A 22,315-nucleotide genomic window follows, 5' to 3' on the forward strand; every position below is an offset into this window, starting at 1 on the left:
CGAGAGATCGAAAGGTCGAACATGAGTCCTATAGTAGATACGATCAACATGGAGATGTTCACCGATGATGACTAGTCCGTCTCACGTGATGATCGGACACGGCCTAGTTTGACTTGGATCATGTATCACTTAGATGACTAGAGGGATGTCTATCTGAGTGGGAGTTCATTAAATAATCAGATGAACTTCATTATCATGAACATAGTCAAAAGGTCTTTGCAAATTATGTCATATCTTACGCTTTAGTTCTACTGTTTAAGATATGTTCCTAGAGAAAATTTAGTTGAAAGTTGGTAGTAGCAATTATGCGGACTGGGTCCGTAAACTGAGGATTGTCCTCATTGCTGCACAGAAGACTTATGTCCTTAATGCACCGCTCGGTGTGCTGAACCTCAGCGTCATCTGTAGATGTTGCGAAACATCTGACATACACGTTTTGATGACTACGTGATAGTTCAGTGCGTAATGCTAACGGTTTAGAATTGTGGCACCAAAGACGTTTTGAAACGTCGCAGAACATATGAGATGTTCCGAAGACTGAAATTGGGATTTCAGACTAGTGCCCACGTCAAGAGGTATGAGACCTCTGACAAGTTTCTTAAGCCTGCAGACTAAGGGAGAAAAGCTCAATCGTTGAGCATGTGCTCAGATTGTCTGAGTGCCACAATCGCTTGAATCGAGTGGGAGTTAATCTTCCAGATGAGATAGTGATGGTTCTCCATAGTCACGACCACTAAGCTATTAGAGCTTCGTGATGAACTATAACATATCAGGGATAGATATGATGATCCTTGAGCTATTCGCGATGTTTGACACCGCGAAAGTAGAAATCAAATAGGAGCATCAATTGTTGATGGTTAGTAAAACCACTAGTTTCAAGAAGGGCAAGGGCAAAAGGGATACTTTATGAAACAGCAAATCATTTGCTGCTCTAATAAAGAATCCCAAGGTTGAACCCAAACCCAAGACTAAGTGCTTCTGTTATGAGGGGAACGGTCACTGAAGCAGTACTACCCTAGATACTTGGTAGATGAGAAGGCAGGCAAGGTCGACAGAAGTATATTGGATATACATTATATGAATGTGTACTTTACTAGTACTCCTAGCAGCACGAGGGTATTAGATACCGGTTCGGTTGCTAAGTGTTAGTAACTCGAAATAAAAGCTGCGGAATAAATGGAGACTAGCTAAAGGTGAGATGAAGATGTGTGTTGGAAATGTTTCCAAGGTTGATGTGATCAAGCATCGCATGCTCCCTCTACCATCGAGATTGGTGTTTGCGTTGAGCATAAACATGATTGGATTATGTTTGTCGCAATTCTTTAAGGAGAATAATGGTTACTCTGTTTATTTGAATAACACCTTCAATGGTCTTGCACCTAAAATGAATCTCAATTGCAGTGATACACATGTTCGTGCCAAGAGATATAAAATAGTAATGATAGTACCACATACTTGTGGCACTGCCATTTGAGTCATATTGGTATAGAACGCATGAAGAAGCTCCATGTAGATGGATCTTTGGACTCACTCGTTTTTGAAAAGATTGAGACATGCGAACCATGTCTATTGGTATATATATGCATGAGGAAACTTCATGCAGATGGATCGTTTGGACTCACTTGATTTTGAATCACTTGAGACATGCAAATCATACCACATGGGCGAGATGACTGAAAGGCCTCGTTTTCAGTAAGATGGAACAAGAGAGCAACTTGTTGGAAGTAATACATTTGATGTGTGCAGTCCAATGAGTGCTGAGGCACGCAGTGGATATCGATGTGTTCTTACTTCGCAGATGATTTGAGTAGATGCTGAGAATGTTTACTTGATGAAACACAAGTCTGAATTATTGAAAGGTTCAAGTAATTTCAGAGTGAAGTTGAAGATCGTCGTGACAAGAGGATAAAATGTCTGTGATATGATCATAGAGATGAGTATCTGAGTTACGAGTTTAGCGCACAATTAAGACATTGTGGAAAGTGTTTCGCAATTAATACCGCGTGGAACACCACAGTGCGATGGTGTGTTCGAACATCATAACTGCACCCTATTGGATATGGTGCATACCATGATGTCTCTTATCGAATTACCACTATCGTTTATGGGTTAGGCATTAGAGACAACCGCATTCACTTTAAATAGGGCACCACGCAATTCCGTTGAGACGACACCGTTTAGATTAACCTAAGTTGTCGTTTCTTAAAAGTTTGGGGCTGCGATGCTTATGTGAAAAAGTTTCAGGACGATAAGCTCGAACCCAAAGAGGATAAATGCATCTTCATAGAATACCCAAAACAGTTGGGTATACCTCCTATTTCAGATCTGGAAGCAAAAGTAATTGCTTCTAGGAACTGGTCCTTTCTCGAGGAAAAGTTTCTCTCGAAAGAATTGAGTGGGAGGATGGTGGAGACTTGATGAGGTTATTGAACCATAACTTCAACTAGTGTGTAGCAGGGCACAGGAAGTTGTTCCTGTGGCACCTACACCAATTGAAGTGGAAGCTTATGATAGTGATCATGAAACTTCGGATCAAGTCACTACCAAACCTCGTAGGACGACGAGGATGCGTACTACTTCAGAGTGGTAAGTGATCATGTCTGGGAAGTCATGTTGCTAGACAACAATGAACCTACGAGCTATGGAGAAGCAATGGTGGGCCCATATTCCGACAAATGGTTAGAAGCCATGAAATCCGAGATAGGATCCATGTATCGGAACAAAGACTGGACTTTGGTGAACTTGCCCGATGATCGGAAAGCCATTGAGATAAATGGATCTTTAAGAAGAAGACGGACGTGGACGGTAATGTTACCGTCTATGAAGCTCGACTTGTGGCAAAGAGTATTTTCACAAGTTCAAAGAGTTGACTACGATGAGGTTTTCTCATCCGTAGCGATGCTTAAGTCCGTCGGAATCATGTTAGCATTAGCTGCATTTATGAAATCTGCCAGATGGATGTCAAAACAAGTTTCCTTACCAGTTTTTGTAAGGAAAGGTTGTATGTGATACAATCAGAAAGGTTTTGTCGATCCTAAGGATGCTGAAAGGTATGCTAGCTCCAGCGATCCTTCCATGGATTAGAGCAAGCATCTCGGAGTCAGAATATACGCTTTTATGGAGTGATCAAAGTTTTTGGGTTTATACAAAGTTTGTTAGAAACTTGTATTTACAATAAAGTGAGTGGGAGCGCTACAAGATTTCTGATAAGTATATGTGAATGACATATTGTTGATCCGAAATGATATAAAATTTCTGGAAAGCATAAAGGGTTGTTTGAAAGGAGTTTTTCAAAGGAAGACCTGGATAAAGCTGCTTACATATTGGGCATCAAGATCTATAGAGATAGATCAAGACGCCTGATGATACTTTCAAAGAACGCACACCTTGACATGATTTTGGAAGAGTTCAAAATAGATCAGCAAAGAAGGAGTTCTTGGCTGTGTTACAAGGTGTGAGTATTGAGTAAGACTCAAGACCTGACCACAGCAGAAGAGAAAGAAAGGACGAAGGTCGTCCCCTATGCTTTAGACGTAGGCTCTACAGTATGCTATGCTGTGTACCGCACTTGAAGTGTGCCTTGCCATGAGTTGATCAAGGGATACAATAGTGATCCAGGAATGGATCACATGACAGCGGTCAAACTTATCCTTAGTATCTAGTGGACTAAGGAATTTTCTCGATTATGGAGGTGAAAAGGAGTTCGTCGTAAAGGGTTATGTCGATGCGAACTTTGACACTAATCCGGATGACTCTGAGTAGTAAACCGGATTCGTATAGTAGAGCAGTTATTTGAAATGGCTCCAAGTAGCGCGCGGTAGCATCCACAAGATGACATAGATATTCGTAAAGCACACACGGATCTGAAAGGTTCAGACCCGTTGACTAATAACCTCTCTCACAAGCATAACATGATCAAACCAGAACTCATTGAGTGTTAATCACATAGTGATGTGAACTAGATTGTTGACTCTAGTAAACTCTTTGGATGTTTGTCACATGGTGATGTGACCTGTGAGTGTTAATCACATGGTGATGTGAACTAGATTATTGACTCTAGTGCAAGTGGGAGACTGTTGGAAATATTCCCTAGAGGCAATAATAAATTGGTTATTATTATATTTCCTTGTTCATGATAATCGTTTATTATCCATGCTAGAATTGTATTGATAGGAAACTCAGATACATGTGTGGATAAATAGACAACACCATGTCCCTAGTAAGCCTCTAGTTGACTAGCTCGTTGATCAATAGATGGTTACGGTTTCCTGACCATGGACATTGGATGTCGTTGATAACGGGATCACATCATTAGGAGAATGATGTGATGGACAAGACCCAATCCTAAACCTAGCACAAGATCGTGTAGTTCGTTTGCTAAGAGCTTTTCTAATGTCAAGTATCATTTCCTTAGACCATGAGATTGTGCAACTCCCGGATACCGTAGGAATGCTTTGGGTGTACCAAACGTCACAACGTAACTAGGTGACTATAAAGGTGCACTACAGGTATCTCCGAAAGTGTCTGTTGGGTTGGCACGAATCGAGACTGGGATTTGTCACTCCGTGTAAACGGAGAGGTATCTCTGGGCCCACTCGGTAGGACATCATCATAATGTGCACAATGTGACCAAGGAGTTGATCACGGGATGATGTGTTACGGAACGAGTAAAGAGACTTGCCGGTAACGAGATTGAACAAGGTATCGGGATACCGATGATCGAATCTCGGGCAAGTAACATACCGATAGACAAAGGGAATTGAATACGGGATTGATTGAATCCCCGACATTGTGGTTCATCCGATGAGATCATCGTGGAACATGTGGGAGCCAACATGGGTATCCAGATCCCGCTGTTGGTTATTGACCGGAGAACGTCTCGGTCATGTCTGCATGGTTCCCGAACCCGTAGGGTCTACACACTTAAGGTTCGATGACGCTAGGGTTATAGGGAACAGATATACGTGGTTACCGAATGTTGTTCGGAGTCCCGTATGAGATCCCGGACGTCACGAGGAGTTCCGGAATGGTCCGGAGGTAAAGATTTATATATGGGAAGTCCCGTTTTGGCCACCGGAAGAGTTTCGGGCGTCACCGATAATGTACCGGGACCACCGGAGGGTTCCGGGGGTCCACCGGGAGGGGCCACCAGCCCCGGAGGGCCCTATGGACTGTATGTGGAGAGGGACCAGCCCCTTAGTGGGCTGGGCGCCTTCCCTCCTAGGGCCCATGCGCCTGGGGGTTTGGGGGAACCCTAAGGGGAGGCGCCCCCCTTGCCTTGGGGGGCAAGGCAACCCCCCTGGCCGCCACCCCCTCCTCAGATTGGATCTGAGGGGGCCGGCCCCCCCTCTCCCTTGCCCCTATATATATGTGGGGGTGGGAGGGCAGCAGCAACCCAAGTTCTGGCGCAGCCCTCCCCCTCTTCCATGTCCTCCTCCTCTCCTGCGGTGCTTGGCGAAGCCCTGCAGGATTGCCACGCTCCTCCATCACCACCATGCCGTTGTGCTGCTGCTGGATGGAGTCTTCCCCAACCTCTCCCTCTCTCCTTGCTGGATCAAGGCGTGGGAGACGACACCGGGCTGCACGTGTGTTGAGCGCGGAGGCGCCGTGGTTCGGCGCTTAGATCGGAATCAACCGCGATCTGAATCGCTACGAGTACGACTCCTTCATCCGCGTTCTTGCAACGCTTCCGCATCGCGATCTACAATGGTATGTAGATGCACTCCCCTTCCCTCGTTGCTAGATTACTCCATAGATTGATCTTGGTGATGCGTAGAAAATTTTGAATTTCTGCTACGTTCCCCAACAGTACTCCACACAAGCAAATGAAACTTTTGAAACAAAAGTGATTTCTCTTCTCTTCTTGCTCTCTTCTCTTATCTTGTCTTCTGAAACTTAAAAGCAGCAGCAACAACAACAGGTCCTTTTACTCTAGAATTAAATGAAACCTTTCCTTAATTTAATTAATTAAACCGAAACCTTTCCTTTAATTAATTAAACTGAAACCTTTCCTTTAATTAATTAAACTGAAAACTAAAGGATTACACATACAAGTCTCACTAAATGGAGAAAAAATATATGGAGTAAAAATGATCACAAAATGGAGTTACACATACAAGTCTCACAAAATGGAGTATTACACATATGGAGTAATTTCACATGGGATGCACTCCGCACAAGACTAATCTCAAGGAACTACACATACTCCACATCTGAACAAGCCTCATCTCAAGCATCCGAACAAGCCTCATGTCAAGCATCTCCCATCTCAAGCATCTGAACAAGCCTCATGTCAAGCATCTGAACAAGCCTCATGTCAAGCATCCAAACAAGCCTCATGTCAAGCATCCGAACAAGCCTCATCTCAAGCATCAGAACAAGCCTCATGTCAAGCATCTCCCATCTCAAGCATCTGAACAAGCCTCATGTCAAGCATCTGAACAAGCCTCATGTCAAGCATCCGAACAAGCCTCATGTCAAGCATCCGAACAAGCCTCATCTCAAGCATCCGAACAAGCCTCATGTCAAGCATCTGAACAAGCCTCATCTCAAGCATCTGAACAAGCCTCATGTTAAGCATCTGAACAAGCCTCATCTCAAGCATCTGAACAAGCCTCATGTCAAGCATCTGAACAAGCCTCATGTCAAGCATCGGAACAAGCCTCGTCTCAAGCACCTAAACAAGCCTCATCTCAAGCAGCACAAGCCTCATCACTGAACCCTCCCCATTACCTCTAAGTTGTATAGGGCATTCGTGTAAACCTCTTTCGGGCATGTTAGTCTTGGAGGTAGCTGCCCAAGACCGTCAAGCCTTTCCTTGTTAACATGTGGTATTTTATACCCATTTCCCACCGCATGGTTCATGATCTTAGTCATGCACATTTGTAGAGTTAGGAAAATTCTGTTGAGCTTGTAAACATCATAGCCTTCAAATTCCTCCAAAACACCTGCAATAAGGTCTTGTAGTGTTTTAGGACTCAGACAATCTGTCAGCGATTGCAGCGAGTCGAAAAACCCAAGGTCAAGCACATTCAAATCAGGACTGTTGGCATGCTGTTGTACTAATCTAATGTCAAGTCCAGTTTTTGCGACAGCTGCTAGAAATTCCTGGTCATCTGGCAAGATATGGGGCTTAGCATTATCCTGTTGAATGTAGATGGTTTGTCCAGCATCACTTTCCGGCCAAACAGCTTGTATCGCTGGTAAGACCTTCTCTATCAGGAACTCCCTCATCACTTTTCTGTCGACCTTTATTGACTTTGTCTCTATTGTACCTCTGGGCCTGTTGTCGCTTCTCCTCTGAGCAGGAACTTCTTTCACGAATGGCCAGATACCGATTTTCCCAGAGAAGGTCACGTTTCCTTTGTTGTCCCACCTTGGCCTAGCAACGGCCGTTAAAAACATCACCTTGCCAATACAGTTGCCGTGTATAGGCCTCGTAGGCTCTTCCCCCCCATCCAGCAGATAATATGTTCTATTCTTCTTTGTCATGTTAAACCACTTCTCGTCAATATGGACAACATTATGCATAGTCTTGAACTTAGGCCTCGTAGTTGATGTTGTTGCCTCATCAAGCATCGACAAACAAAATTTCATCCTATCCATCTTATTCTTTTCCTTTAAAGCCGGCTTCACACAGTTTGTATGCCTCCTAATCAAATTTAGCATGAACTTTCTATGAAGTGTGGTAGGGCTACATCCCAGTTGCCAGGCTAGTGACCTAATAGTAGACCTCCTGTTTAATGGGATTGTTAGGATTTTTCTAGGTTAATGTCCTTAGGCTTTCTTCCAGAATTTCCTTTTCTCTGATCGGCAACATCTACCTCTTGACCTTGTTGAATTTGCAACATTGCTTTCCTCCAAATTCTTTGTATATTCCAAACACCCACTCCAAAAAAAATTGCAATGTCTTGCGTATCAGTTTTCTTAAAAGTGCCTCCTCTACTCATACACAATGTATGCAATGCTACATAAGCAGCAAATTTTTGCTGGTCATTGAGGGTTTTATTTTTTCTACCAACTTGCCCAGCACCTGCACCAAGACATACAACAAAGAAATCATTAAATGTCTTGCATAGTAGTAGCAGTAGCAGTAGCAGTAGCAGCAGGAGGAGCAGCAGGAGGAGCAACAGTAGCAGTAGGAGTCGCAGTAGTAGGAGTAGCAGTAGGAGTTGCAGTAGTAGTAGGAGTCGCAGTAGTAGTCGCAGTCGCAGTCGCAGCGGCAGCGGCAGCGGTAGCAGTAGCAGTAGCAGTAGCAACCAAGAACATCCTAGCCGAAGTTGCATGACCCAATACTAACACCAGAAGTGATCTCACAGATGCAGAGCCACAGTTAGTGCTAGAACTAACATTGTTTTCTTGAGTACTTAATCATGATCTGGAGTACTAGCATGGAGTAAATTTTTTGCAAGAGTACAATTACAAGCATGAGTACACTGAATTTCTTGTAGCAGATGGAGCACATAAAAATGGAGTAGCTCACCTACTGTTGATCTGCTAATTTGTCAATTTTCTGCTCCTTGCTGATCCTTGCTGCTCCTTGCTCCTTGCTGATCCTTGTTGATCCTTGCTCCTACTGTCGATCTGCTAGTTTTGACAGGTGACAGATGGACAGTGGCTGCTCCTTGCTGATCAATTCAAAATTGCTCTGGCGATCAATTCAAGCTTGATGTGACTGGCGAGAAGACGTCCTGGTCAATCACCACATCTGATCAATTTATGTCTGTGGCGAGAAGAAGTGGTACAACTCCGGCGATCAATTTCTTGGGCGATTAACAATTTTGATCAATTCAAACAGCAACACAGGCAGCGCTACTGCTGCTGTTGGTCAGTGCGGGGAGGAGCACGGGCGGAGGTCAATTGGCCGGATCCGGAGCTCCAGTGCCTGAATCGAGGAGCTGGAAGGCTAAGGCAGGAGGAGGAGGAGCACAGGCTGCGCTGCTGCTGCTGTTGGTCAGTGCGGGGAGGAGCACGGACGGAGGTCAATTGGCCGGATCCGGAGCTCCAGTGCCTGAATCGAGGAGCTGGAAGGCTCAGGCAGGAGGAGGAGGAGCACGGGCGGCGCTGCTGCTGGTCGGTGCAGGGAGGAGCACGGGCAGCGCGAAGGCCAAGAGTCGCGGGTGGCGCGACGGCCAGGAGTCGCGGGCGGCTGGAGGCTGTGGCGGACGGCGAGGGAGCTCCGTACGAGTTTGGGCTCTTGATTGGAGCAGAGGAAGGCGGCCGGCGAGGGAGCTGCGGCCGGCGCGGACGGACGCCGGAGCTGCAGCAGTGGGGTGGAGCCTGGCGGAGGGGAGGAGCGATGGAGGAAGACGAAGATCCCCGGCGACAAGAATTTCAAATTGAGGGTAGTTTGGTACTTTTTCCTGTTTTCACCTGGTCGGAGAAGTTCCCCAACGACAACTATGTCGGAACAAAGGGAGTAATTAATTAGTTTAGTTAATTAATTATTTAGGATAATTAGTAACTACCCTATGACAGTGGCCCCCCTCACTTAAATACCCTGTTAAAATAAAGGACAAGTCTTGTCAATGACATGTAGGCCCCGCTGACCCTTTTGACCAGTCAATGTTGACTGGTCAACTGCTGAGTGTGCATGCTGACTGGACCCCCTAGCCCACTGTCATACACTCTGGCTATTTCAGCACTAGGTGACAAAACTTTATTCTGCTTATTATTCGAATTAAACAATTTTAGAAATTCTAGAAAATTATTAAAACTTTGATAAATCATAGAAAATAAACCGTAACTCGGATGAAAATACTTTGTACATGAAAGTTGCTCAGAACGACGAGACGAATCCGAATATGTAGCCCGTTTGTTAGCCACACGTCCCTAGCATAATGAACATGCAACAATCCTCCTCCGTTTCATCTGCCCGAAAACGTCAAACACCGGGAATACTTTCCCGGATGTTTCCCCCCTTCACCGGTAGCGCCTAACACTGCGTTAGCTCACCCTAGCACCGCTAAATGTCATGTCATGCATCTTAATGCATCTCTTTGTATTGTATTCATTGTTTCTTCCCCCTCTTCTCTCCGGTAGACTATGAGACTGACGCTGATGCTGCCCCGATCGACTACGGTGTTGACGACCCCTCCTTGCTAGAGCAACCAGGCAAGCCCCCCCTTGATCACTATATATCGCCTATTCTTCTCTCTAGTGCTTGCATTAGAGTAGTGTAGCATGTTACTACTTTCCGTTAATCCTATCCTGATGCATAGCCTGTCCTTGCTACTACTGTTGTTACCCTTACCTGCAATCCTACATGCTTAGTATAGGATGCTAGTGTTCCATCTATGGCCCTACACTCTTGTCCGTCTGCCATGCTATACTACTGGGCCATGATCACCTCGGGAGGTGATCACGGGCATACGCTATATACTTTATACTGTTACATTACTTATGATACTGTTTGAAGATGGGGGCTGAAGGGGCAGGTGGCTCCATCCCGCTAGAGGTGGGCCTGGGTTCCCGACGGCCCCCGACTGTTACTTTGTGGCGGAGCGACAGGGCAGGTTGAGACCACCTAGGAGAGAGGTGGGCCTGGCCCTGGTCGGCGTCCGCGGTTACATCATAATAACACGTTTAACGAGATCTTGGTATTTGATCTGAGTTGGGTCGTTGACCTTATACGCACTAACCGCCACGTGGGACAAGATATGGGCAACCGGCATCGTGGTATCAGCCGAAGCTCTTTTTGACGTCAGCGACTGAGCGGCGCCCGCCGCATTGGACCGTAAGCTCGCGCTTGTATTAAGGGGGCTAGGTCTGCTTCCGGCCGCGTACGCAACATGCAGGTGTGCAATGGACGATGGGCCCAGACCCCTGCGCGCATAGGATTTAGACCGGCGTGCTGACCTCTCTGTTGAGCCTAGGTAGGGCTGCGACGTGTTGATCTCCCAAGGCCGGACATGACCCAGGAAAGTGTGCCCGGCCAGAGGGATCGAGCGTGTCGGGTAATGTGGTGCACCCCTGCAGGGAAGTTGATCTATTCGAATAGCCGTGTCCACGGTAACAGGCGACCTGGAGTTGTACCTTGACCTTATGACAACTAGAACCAGATACTTAATAAAACACACCCTTTCAAGTGCCAGATATAACCCGGTGATTGCTCTCTAACAGGGCGACGAGGAGGGGATCGCCGGGTAGGATTATGCTATGCGATGCTACTTGGTGAACTTACCATCTACTCTCTTCTACATGCTGCAAGATGGAGGTGGCCAGAAGCGTAGTCTTCGACAGGATTAGCTATCCCCCTCTTATTCTGGCATTCTGCAGTTCAGTCCACCGATATGGCCCTTTACACGTATACCCATGCATATGTAGTGTAGCTCCGTGCTTGCGAGTACTTTGGATGAGTACTCACGGTTGCTTTTCTCCCTCTTTTCCCCCTTTCCCTTCTACCTGGTTGTCGCAACCAGATGCTGGAGCCCAGGAGCCAGACGCCACCGTCGACGATGACTCCTACTACACTGGAGGTGCCTACTACTACGTGCAGGCCGCTGACGACGACCAGGAGTAGTTTAGGAGGATCCCAGGGAGGAGGCCTGCGCCTCTTTCGATCTGTATCCCAGTTTGTGCTAGCCATCTTATGGCAACTTGTTTAACTTATGTCTGTACTCAGATATTGTTGCTTCCGCTGACGCGTCTATGATCGAGCACTTGTATTCGAGCCCTCGAGGCCCCTGGCTTGTATTATGATGCTTGTATGACTTATTTTATTTTAGAGTTGTGTTGTGATATCTTCCCGTGAGTCCCTGATCTTAATCGTACACATTTGCGTGTATGATTAGTGTACGATTGAATCGGGGGCGTCACAAGTTGGTATCAGAGCCGACTGCCTGTAGGAACCCCCCTTTCCAACTCCTTGGCCAAAGTTGAGTCTAGTCCTCGAAAAAAAACTTTTACTAACATGGCTGTGTGCCTTACGGGCCCACGTCGCCATTGGGTGGTAGTAGGATCTTTTATTCCTCGACCTATACTCTGGGACTCTGATCTCTCTTCTATTCGGGTTAAATGATTTTACTAAATCTGACTCTAGGTTCTCGTAACTACTTTCTCCCGGAGAGCCCTTGTTACAAATGATCGCCTGCTGCGCTAGAAGATTTCGAAGATACTCTACGATGTTCTCCCGAGACACTTGAGCCCATCGCCTTTGCAAATTCCCTACCACTGTTATATCCATATGGATAACCACATATACTCGCCATTCATACAATGTTTCCCAGTTGATCTTGTTATTACAAGATACCCCGATATTCTCTCCGTTGTTTCAAAAATCCTTTGAGCTTACTGCCTTGCAGTTCTTACCACATGAGTACCCCTATGGATAATTCCTCGCACTTACCGAGTATCCGCTCATTCCCAGTTGTTCAGGTGTTTCACAAAAGTCTTCGAAATACTATTTGATCCTCCGATACCGTAGCAGCTTATTGCTCTGCAAATACTTGTCTGCTTGCATTATGGATGCTTCCCATATGTCTGGAAATATTCATTAGTCACCTTTGTCACCGTCATTTTGATCCTATTGATTCAACATGAGTGCGAATGCACGCAATCATCAGTTATTCCCTGAAAATTATCTTTCCGGCTCAGACGTCATTTTAAACATGAGCTGGTTCTCAACCAATCCAATTGTCGTCGATTGTACCCCTAAGGCTATTCAACTTATCCATCCCTAATCAGAACATTGCTTCTGATCCCTTGATTTGAAAATCATAATTCCTTTGCATTTGAGCTCTGGATTAGTCAGTTGTTTCTATAATCCAATGCCTTTGCATTGTTACTTCCTCTGGGTTTGTGCCGATGCTCACATCAACTCCGTTATGGACCGTCAGATCCTTTAATGGATTTTATCCGACAACGTCCTTCATATTCAATAACTTTGTGAGCCTTCCCTCGGATACATAATGCCTCTGGTAAATTTTATCCTCTGCTTTCTCAACCATGCTCTGCTTTCGAGCTTGTATAAATTACTCCTGAAGTTGTGGTATATGTTTCTAAGATGCCCCGATGGGTTGAAGCTATGCCTTTTTCTAATCTGTGCAAACCCGTAAACTACGGGTCATACTCTACAGTCGTTATGTCAGATAAAATTTCAACAGAACTTCGTCGAAGGCGAGAAGTGAATGAAAGGTTATGCATTAGAGAAGTGGGAGTCGACCTCGAACCTTTGTGTTCATGCCCATGGACACGATGTAGATCTTATCATTAAAGCTTCTCTTAAATTAATTATTCCTTTGGTATAAGTTCATCTTATATCTGGGATCTGGTCTTTTGCAATCGTGGTTCCGACCATGTTCTCCTTTAAATACCATTTCTCGTGCAAGTTTAAGCACTTGACTTCTGCAGAGCAATACCCTAGTCCAACCTCTACTTTGATCTGTCGTCGAGTATTACCCCCTGGTATCTCAGGATTATCACGGAACTGCATAACTTCTTATGAGTTCTTCATCAAGCACTACATTCTCACTGATTCCAATCTTTTCACGGGCTCTGAGTTATTAAACACTCAAAGACACCGATAACTGAATCGAGCTCGCGCCATTATTAAACAACTCTTGGTAACCTTCATTACTTATGAATTTGAACTCAATCACGTAAGTCCTAGCCTGCTCGGCTATATCATTGTCGTGCCGGTTTTAACTGTGCTACCTGGTCCTTAACCCCGGAGCACAACTTTCGATGATGAGCTAAGCTTACGCCGATCTTCCTCGTCATACCATTTCTCCTCGAACAGCAAACTTGATTTCAAGTTTGTGTCGTACCCATGGTGCCAATAACCTTTCGCTTCATCATTCCTTTGACTTGATGTCATCGCCGACCGATTACATCTTCATGAAACCTCTCGACAAAATTTGTCATGATCATCATCGACATTCTGAGTTCTTCCAGGATATCAGTTGAATTCATGATGAGAAATACCATCCTTGCCCCTCGCTGATTTGTGTTATCATCGGCAACATTCTTGCCTTCCCCCAACACAAACTTGTTCATGTTTTGTGTTGTACCTTGATTTCCTTGCTATCTAGCTTAGGTTATGTTCTACCTTGTAGTATTACTATCTTCTATATCAAGAATGTTGTGAGAGTTTCACCACCTCTTAGGAAATTCTTGATGCAGTAATACTTCTCGCCATCTCCGTTCATATCTTGGTCCCGTGTTGTTTCTAACTAGATTACCAACCATTGAACTATGAGGTGTGAATTCAACACTTCTAGTAACCCTATTGCGTTGAAGTTAATGGTCGACATTTCATTTTTAGACCATTGGTTATCGAATCACCATTCTAACATCGGTCATGCTACATAAGCCCATATTTCGGGTGCACCTTTCAACTGATGTTTAATTGGGTATGTTTTCCTCGAGCATATCTCATTATATCATTTGATCTGACAAATGTTATCTCCTTGTTCACGTAATTGTGGAAATCCATCCTTTGAAATTCTTGATGAATTGTTGGAGTCCATCAGCTACCTCCTCATCCTCTCCTTGGTTTACTGATGAACTCTTGTTTCGGAACTCGCTTCCATAGTTCATTTCCCGAGAATATTACAATGTCATCTCGTCAATTTGTGTCGCACCTTTTCTTCTCAGGCACCCTAAGTCTGAGGTATCCTGACACCAATCAGATCTGAATCTCGGTCAGATATGATGGTTGGAACATATTTTCAAGAATTATAACATTGATCCTCATATGACCCGGTAAGGTGATGTCATGCCTAGCACACCTGACCGGAGGACCTAGTGTTATAGTTTCCTTTTTAACAAGGTTAACCTTTTTTTTTCTTCCATGACGAAATTGGATGACTTGTTTTATAAATTTTTCCTGATGGATCCCTTGTATTCCAACGTCCGACCTTGCTCGAAGACCATGTCAATGCTATCTCGAAACATGTCTGTGGTACTCCGATTTTCAACAAGAACATTTGAAGCCCAATGCTAAATGCTTCTTGCTCAATTATCTAAACACCGTTGTAGGGGTAATGTCATGAAATTTCTCTCCACTTACCTAAAGGGTTTTCTGCATTATGTCTTGTCACAGATATCATGCTCTACTTATCCTTGGGAAGGATATACCCCTTAAATATGTGTTTAAACACAATTTCCTTTTCGTTGTTCTGTTTAATCTGTTGATCACAATTTCCTTTCCATTGTTTGGTTTAACCTTTCATGTGATCTATATGATCTAAGCAGTAATATTCTCCTGCTTTTGTAAACACCTCGGTGTACAATTCTGTCAGAAAGACCCTGTTACTTTTGTTGATGACATTCCGGTAACCACCGATGGACGAGAACTTTGCCTACTGGTCCGCCTCGTTCAACGAGCAGGAAAATGGTTCTCTTCGTCCCTCGCCCTTGGTACCGATGTTGTTGCGACATAACCGACAGACTATCCTCTGACATGCCTTGCTCACATGATCGTGCAAGATGTCATCGCCCTTCATACTTTTAACCCACATGGTGGGCCCATAACCCACAGTTCCACAGGATCGAAAACTGACTCTCCTGTACACCTTGTTGACAAAGTTATCCCTTACTCTTGGTTTCGTAGGTAATTCGTGAGCCACCTTCCTAGTGATCTATACTGGTATCAGACACAATACTTATTCCCATTGCTCTGAACCCCTTTCACCCTCTGTTCCAGGCAACGGACGGTTGCCTAACCTCTTGGAGCTTCTTGTAGCCCATCCTTACCTTGCTCTCGATAACTTTCTTGAATTTCAACTCGAGAGATGCATCTATGCCACATTCATTGAGATAGCCCCCAGTTACCTAACATATGTTGAGCTCCGTCCTTCCCGAGTTTTCCCCCCTTAGCTTTCCGTAAGTACGATGGAGATCCTGAAGGAAGGATGACGACTTCATCAGGATGACCTGAAGCAGACGAATGAAGACGTCAATGTAATGGATCGGCCTCATCGAGAAGAGAAACCAACACCGAGAAAACCAGTTAGAATTTCGTAACCAAATCCCTTCCCCCTTACTCTCGCTCCTAAATCTCGGGACGAGATTTCTTGTAGTGGAGGAGAATTGTGACGCCCGGGTAATTAAGCTACAGCAACCCTCTGCTAATCATGTCGGGTCATCATAATTAAAATTTTGCTAAACCTCACTTGCTTCAAAGTAAGTTCAAATACAAATTCAAATAACAAGTGAAATTATAGTTTCATAAAAAGGTAAATTAAAAATGTTCATTGGGTTGCAAATATTCACTAACTAATTAACAAACATCAACCAACATTTTTGGGAATGTTTATATTCCCTAAGATAATTAAAACAGGGTCAAACAACATTTAATTTAACCATTTAAAATAAACAAATATTTATCCTTTCCAAAATGACTTGAAACTTGGTGTGCAGCTCCATTATATGACCCAATATTTATGTGCCAAGTTTCTTGTTCACCAAAATTCATTTGCTACTTAATCTAAATGCCAAACAGAGGAGAAATAAATAAACAAAAGAGGTAAAGGGAAAATGAGCAGTACTGCTTTGCACTTATGGCCTGCTGGCAATAGGCGACCCAGTCCACCCTGGCTCCTTCCCTTTCCACTGTTCATCAGAGGCGGGGTGGACGCCTGCACGCCGTCCATGGCACCGATGGACACACGTCGGCCATCCCGTGGTCCCCTGGGTGGTTAAGGACATCACCCGCGAGACCCTCCCGCAACCCTAGCCACTTTCTTCCTTTCCATCGCCTCCCACGCTCGAACCCAAGCTCGCCCGCACGCGTCCATGACCGCGCCGCAATCGTAGATGTGGCCACCGGCCACCGCACGCTGTTTCGAGGCGTCCAGGAGCCCCGGCGGGTTCTTCTCTATCGACCACATCACCGGATCGAAGCCGGGGAACACCTGCGGCGCCGCCCGCATCCGTTCCCTTCGCCGGCGTCCTCCTCGGTCATTGCGTCGATCTACTCGCTCCGACCGTCCCCGGCACCCTCGAGCCTTCCCCAAGCATCAATGTGAGCTCCGTGTCGATCCCCTTTTCCTCTAAGTGTCGCTTCCATCCTCTGGCCGCAGTTCCAAGAGCTCCGTGCTCCGGCCGCCGCTATGGCCGAATAGCTCCACGCTTCTGAGCTTCTCTGCTCATTTGCATTGCGCCGATGAGCTCCAGGTGACCCGTAGGTGTTGCCTCCACATTTCGTTGGCTCAAACCCGTCGCGAGGCGAGGAATTCCTCGAGCTCTGCTTCGACCGCCGCGGCGCTCGACGTTGCGGTTGCGCCCAGCACCGGCCGCGGCCGCCCACACCCGCAGCCACGGCCCCCGACCGCGCCCGCGCCCGCTCCGCCCATCTCTGCTGCCTGCCGCTCGCTCGTCGGCGGTGACCCGCGCCCACGCCACGTGCCTCGACCGCTCCTCTGCACGCGCTGCACTGCGCCCGGTCACACCCTACGCCTGCCTCGCCATGCTCCAGCCCCGCGCCTCGCCTCCGCCTGCTGCCGTCGTACTCCACCCTCCCCCACTACTGCCTGAAGCTGCAGCTCGCCTCCACTGCAGCATGCAGGCCTCCGCGTCGGTGGCCGCTTTCGCTACCGCCCGCAGGCCCGCGCGCCCCCGCACCGGCAACTGCCGCCGCTGCTCTGCCTGGCTGCCGCCGCCTACCACCTCCGGCCTCCCCTGCCGCGCCCCGCCAGCGCCGGCGCCGCTGGCTGCCGCCCGAGCCCGGCCCCGCCCGCTTCTGGCCATGGCCGCCGGTCCTCCTCTGCGAGGCCGTGCATGCTGCCCAGCCACCGGAGGCCGGCTGTGAACCCCCCTTGACAAGTGGGGTCGGCCCTTAAAAAAAGTAAATAAAAGAAAATATTAGTGAAATAATTAATTAGTTTAGTTAACTAATTATTTAGGATAATTAGTAACTACCCTATGACAGTGGCCCCCCTCACTTAAATACCTTGTTAAAATAAAGGACAAGTCATTGTGTCAATGACAAGTAGGCCCCGCTGACCCTTTTGACCAGCCAATGTTGACTGGTCAACTGCTGAGTGTGCATGCTAACTGGACCCCCTGGCCCACTGTCATACACTCTGGCTATTTCAACACTAGGTGACAAAACTTTATTCTGCTTATTATTCGAATTAAACAATTTCAGAAATGCTAGAAAATCATTAAAACTTTGATAAATCATAGAAAATAAACCGTAACTTGGATGAAAATACTTTGTACATGAAGGTTGCTCAGAACGACGAGACGAATCCGAAGCCCGTTTGTTAGCCACACGTCCCTAGCATAACGAACATGCAACAATCCTCCTCCGTTTCATCTGCCCAAAAACGTCAAACACCGGGAATACTTTCCCGGATGTTTCCCCCCTTCACCGGTAGCGCCTAATACTGCGTTAGCTCACCCTAGCACCGCTAAATGTCATGTCATGCATCTTAATGCATCTCTTTGTGTTGTATTCATTGTTTCTTCCCCCTCTTCTCTCCGGTAGACTATGAGACTGACGCTGATGCTGCCCCGATCGACTACGGTGTTACGACCCCTCCTTGCCAGAGCAACCAGGAAAGCCCCCCCCCCCTTGATCACTAGATATCGCCTATTCTTCTCTCTACTGCTTGCATTAGAGTAGTGTAGCATGTTACTGCTTTCCGTTAATCCTATCCTGATGCATAGCCTGTCCTTGCTACTACTGTTGTTACCCTTACCTGCAATCCTACATGCTTAGTATAGGATGCTAGTATTCCATCTGTGGCCCTACACTCTTGTCCGTCTGCCATGCTATACTACTGGGTCGTGATCACCTCGGGAGGTGATCACGGGCATACGCTATATACTTTATATTGTTACATTACTTATGATACTGTCCGGAGATGGGGGCTGAAGGGGCAGGTGGCTCCATCCCGCTAGAGGTGGGCCTGGGTTCCCGACGGCCCCCGACTGTTACTTTGTGGCGGAGCGACAGGGCAGGTTGAGACCACCTAGGAGAGAGGTGGGCCTGGCCCTGGTCGGCGTCCGCGGTTACTTCATAATAACACGTTTAACGAGATCTTGGTATTTGATCTGAGTTGGGTCGTTGACCTTATACGCACCAACCGCCACGTGGGACAAGATATGGGCAACCAGCGTCCTGGTATCAGCCGAAGCTCTTTTTGACGTCAGCGACTGAGCGGTGCGCGCCGCATTGGACCATAAGCTCGCGCTTGTATTAAGGGGCTAGGTCTGCTTCCGGCCGCGTACGCAACGTGCAGGTGTGCAATGGGCGATGGGCCCAGACCCCTGCGCGCATAGGATTTAGACCGACGTGCTGACCTCTCTGTTGAGCCTAGGTAGGGTTGCGATGTGTTGATCTCCCGAGGCCGGACATGACCCGGGAAAGTGTGCCCAGCCAGAGGGATCGAGCGTGTCGGGTAATGTGGTGCACCCCTGCAGGGAAGTTGATCTATTCGAATAGTCGTGTCCACGGTAACAGGCGACCCGGAATTGTACCTTGACCTTATGACAACTAGAACTGGATACTTAATAAAACACACCCTTCCAAGTGCCAGATATAACCTGGTGATCGCTCTCTAACAGGGCGACGAGGAGGGGATCGCCGGGTAGGATTATGCTATGCGATGCTACTTGGTGAACTTACAATCTACTCTCTTGTACATGCTGCAAGATGGAGGTGGCCAGAAGCGTAGTCTTCGACAGGATTAGCTATCCCCCTCTTATTCTGGCATTCTGCAGTTCAGTCCACCGATATGGCCCTTTACACATATACCCATGCATATGTAGTGTAGCTCCGTGCTTGCGACTACTTTGGATGAGTACTCACGATTGCTTTTCTCCCTCTTTTCCCCCTTTCCCTTCTACCTGGTCGTCGCAACCAGATGTCGGAGCCCAGGAGCCAGACGCCACCGTCGACGACGACTCCTACTACACTGGAGGTGCCTACTACTACGTGCAGGCCTCTGACGACGACCAGGAGTAGTTTAGGAGGATCCCAGGCAGGAGGCCTGCGCCTCTTTCGATCTGTATCCCAGTTTGTGCTAGCCATCTTATGGCAACTTGTTTAACTTATGTCTGTACTCAGATATTGTTGCTTCCGCTGACTCGTCTATGATCGAGCACTTGTATTCGAGCCCTCGAGGCCCCTGGCTTGTATTATGATGCTTGTATGACTTATTTTATTTTAGAGTTGTGTTGTGATATCTTCCCGTGAGTCCCTGATCTTAATCATACACGTTTGCGTGTATGATTAGTGTATGATTGAATCAGGGGCGTCACATTTTACTTGGAGCAATATGCAGTAAGCTCCCCTGCTGGAGAAAATTGACTGGGTGTTCACCTCTGAAAATTGGACTTCCAATTATCCCAATACTATGGCTATTCCTCTGGCAAAACCTGTTTCTGATCACTGTCCTTTTGTCATAAAAATTGGTACAAGCATTCCTAGAGCTCAAGTCTTCAGATTTGAAAACTTCTGGCTTCAGCATCATGATTTCCAAGAGGTTGTCCAATCTATTTGGCAACAACCCATTTTGGCAAGTTACAGTGCTAAACTCATCACTGCAAAATTCAAAAGGCTCCTGAAAGGTCTGCAAATTTGGAGTAAAATCATCTCCAACCTAGCTAGCAGCATTCAGGCCACAAATAATGTCATCTTGATGTGGGATCTTTTTGAGGAATACAGAGTGCTCACAGATATAGAACAGAATGGAAGGGAAATGCTAAAAGAGCATTTGTTAAAATTACTGTCTTTTCAAAGGATTTATTGGAGACAAAGAGCAACAATTCGATGGGTTAAATTTGGTGATGAAAACTCCAATTTTTTTCAGGCTAAGGTAACCATCAAATACAGACATAACTACATTCAATGTTTATGCAATGATCAAGGAGTAGAAATGTCAGACCATCATGAAAAAGCAGCAATTCTCTAGGCTACATTTAAAGAAAGACTGGGCCAGACTAGAGAGATCTCAGACCCTCTAAACCTGATCAACCTCATTACCAGGGTAGAGGACTTGCAGGAACTGGATGCCCCCTTCACCAAGCAAGAAATTTACTCTGTTATGAAGCACCTGCCTTCTGATAAAGCACCAGGGCCGGATGGTTTCAATGGAGATTTTATTAATGACTACTGGAATATCATTGCTCAAGATTTCTACAAGTTCATTGATGATTTCTATCATGGGAAGATCTCCCTTCAGAGTATCAATGCCTCTTTCATCACTTTGATTCCAAAGAAGGACAATCCAGTGACAACCAATGACTTCAGACCAATTTCTCTACTCAATTGCACTATCAAGATCATTACCAAACTTTTGGCCAATAGATTACATACTATCATTCTCAAGATTGTGCACACTAATCAATATGGCTTCATCAAGAGCGAAACTATTCATGATTGTCTGGGGTGGGCTTTTGAATATCTGCATCAATGTCAGCAATCTAAATAGCCTATTGCACTCCTCAAATTGGACTTTGAGAAAGCTTTTGATCTGGTTAACCATAAAGCCATTCTTGCTATTCTGAAAGCCAGAGGTTTTGGAAGTAGATGAATTAATTGGATCACAATGTTGCTTTCCTCAAGTACTTCCTCTGTTCTGCTCAATGGAGTGCCTGGGAAACTTTTTCACTGCAGACAAGGAGTCAGACAAGGGGATCATGTTTCTCCTTTACTCTTTGTGCTTGCAGCTGATCTTCTTCAGTTAATGCTCAATGAAGCTATGCACCAGAATTTGATTCATGCTCCCATTAGTAGTCAAGCTTGCCCAGATTTTCCTGTGATCCAATATACTGATGATACAATCCTAGTACTGCCTGCTGATGCCAGACAACTTGCTCAAGTCAAAAACCTCATCTTGCATTATACTGCTTTTATTGGGCTTAAAGTTAATTATGAGAAATATTTCATGGTGACAATCAATGTTTCTGACCCTCAGCTCCAAACCCTACTCAATATTATGGAGTGTCAACAAGGCCACTTCCCCTTCACTTATCTAGGCCTTCCACTTGGTACTTCTAAGCCAAAAATTGAAGATTATAGCCCAATGATGCAAAGAATTGAGAGAAGGCTCTCTGGTTGTTCTACCATGCTGTCATATGATGGAAGATTATTACTCATCAAATCTATATTTGTAGCCTTACTAATATTCTTTATGTGTACCTTGGCACTTCCTATAGGTGTGATTGAGCAAATCAATAAGTATTTGAGAAACTTTCTCTGGAGAAAATTTGGCATCGAAGATAGAGGGACAACACTCATTGCTTGGTCCAAGGTGTGTTTACCAAAAAAGCAAGGGGGACTTGGTATTCTTGATATGGCTCTCCACAATAAGGCCCTCCTCATGGAAAACCTCCTCAAGTTTATGAACAAAGAAGATATACC

Source organism: Triticum aestivum, chromosome 6D, assembly GCF_018294505.1.
Source record: "Triticum aestivum cultivar Chinese Spring chromosome 6D, IWGSC CS RefSeq v2.1, whole genome shotgun sequence".
Taxonomy (NCBI): Eukaryota; Viridiplantae; Streptophyta; class Magnoliopsida; order Poales; family Poaceae; genus Triticum; species Triticum aestivum.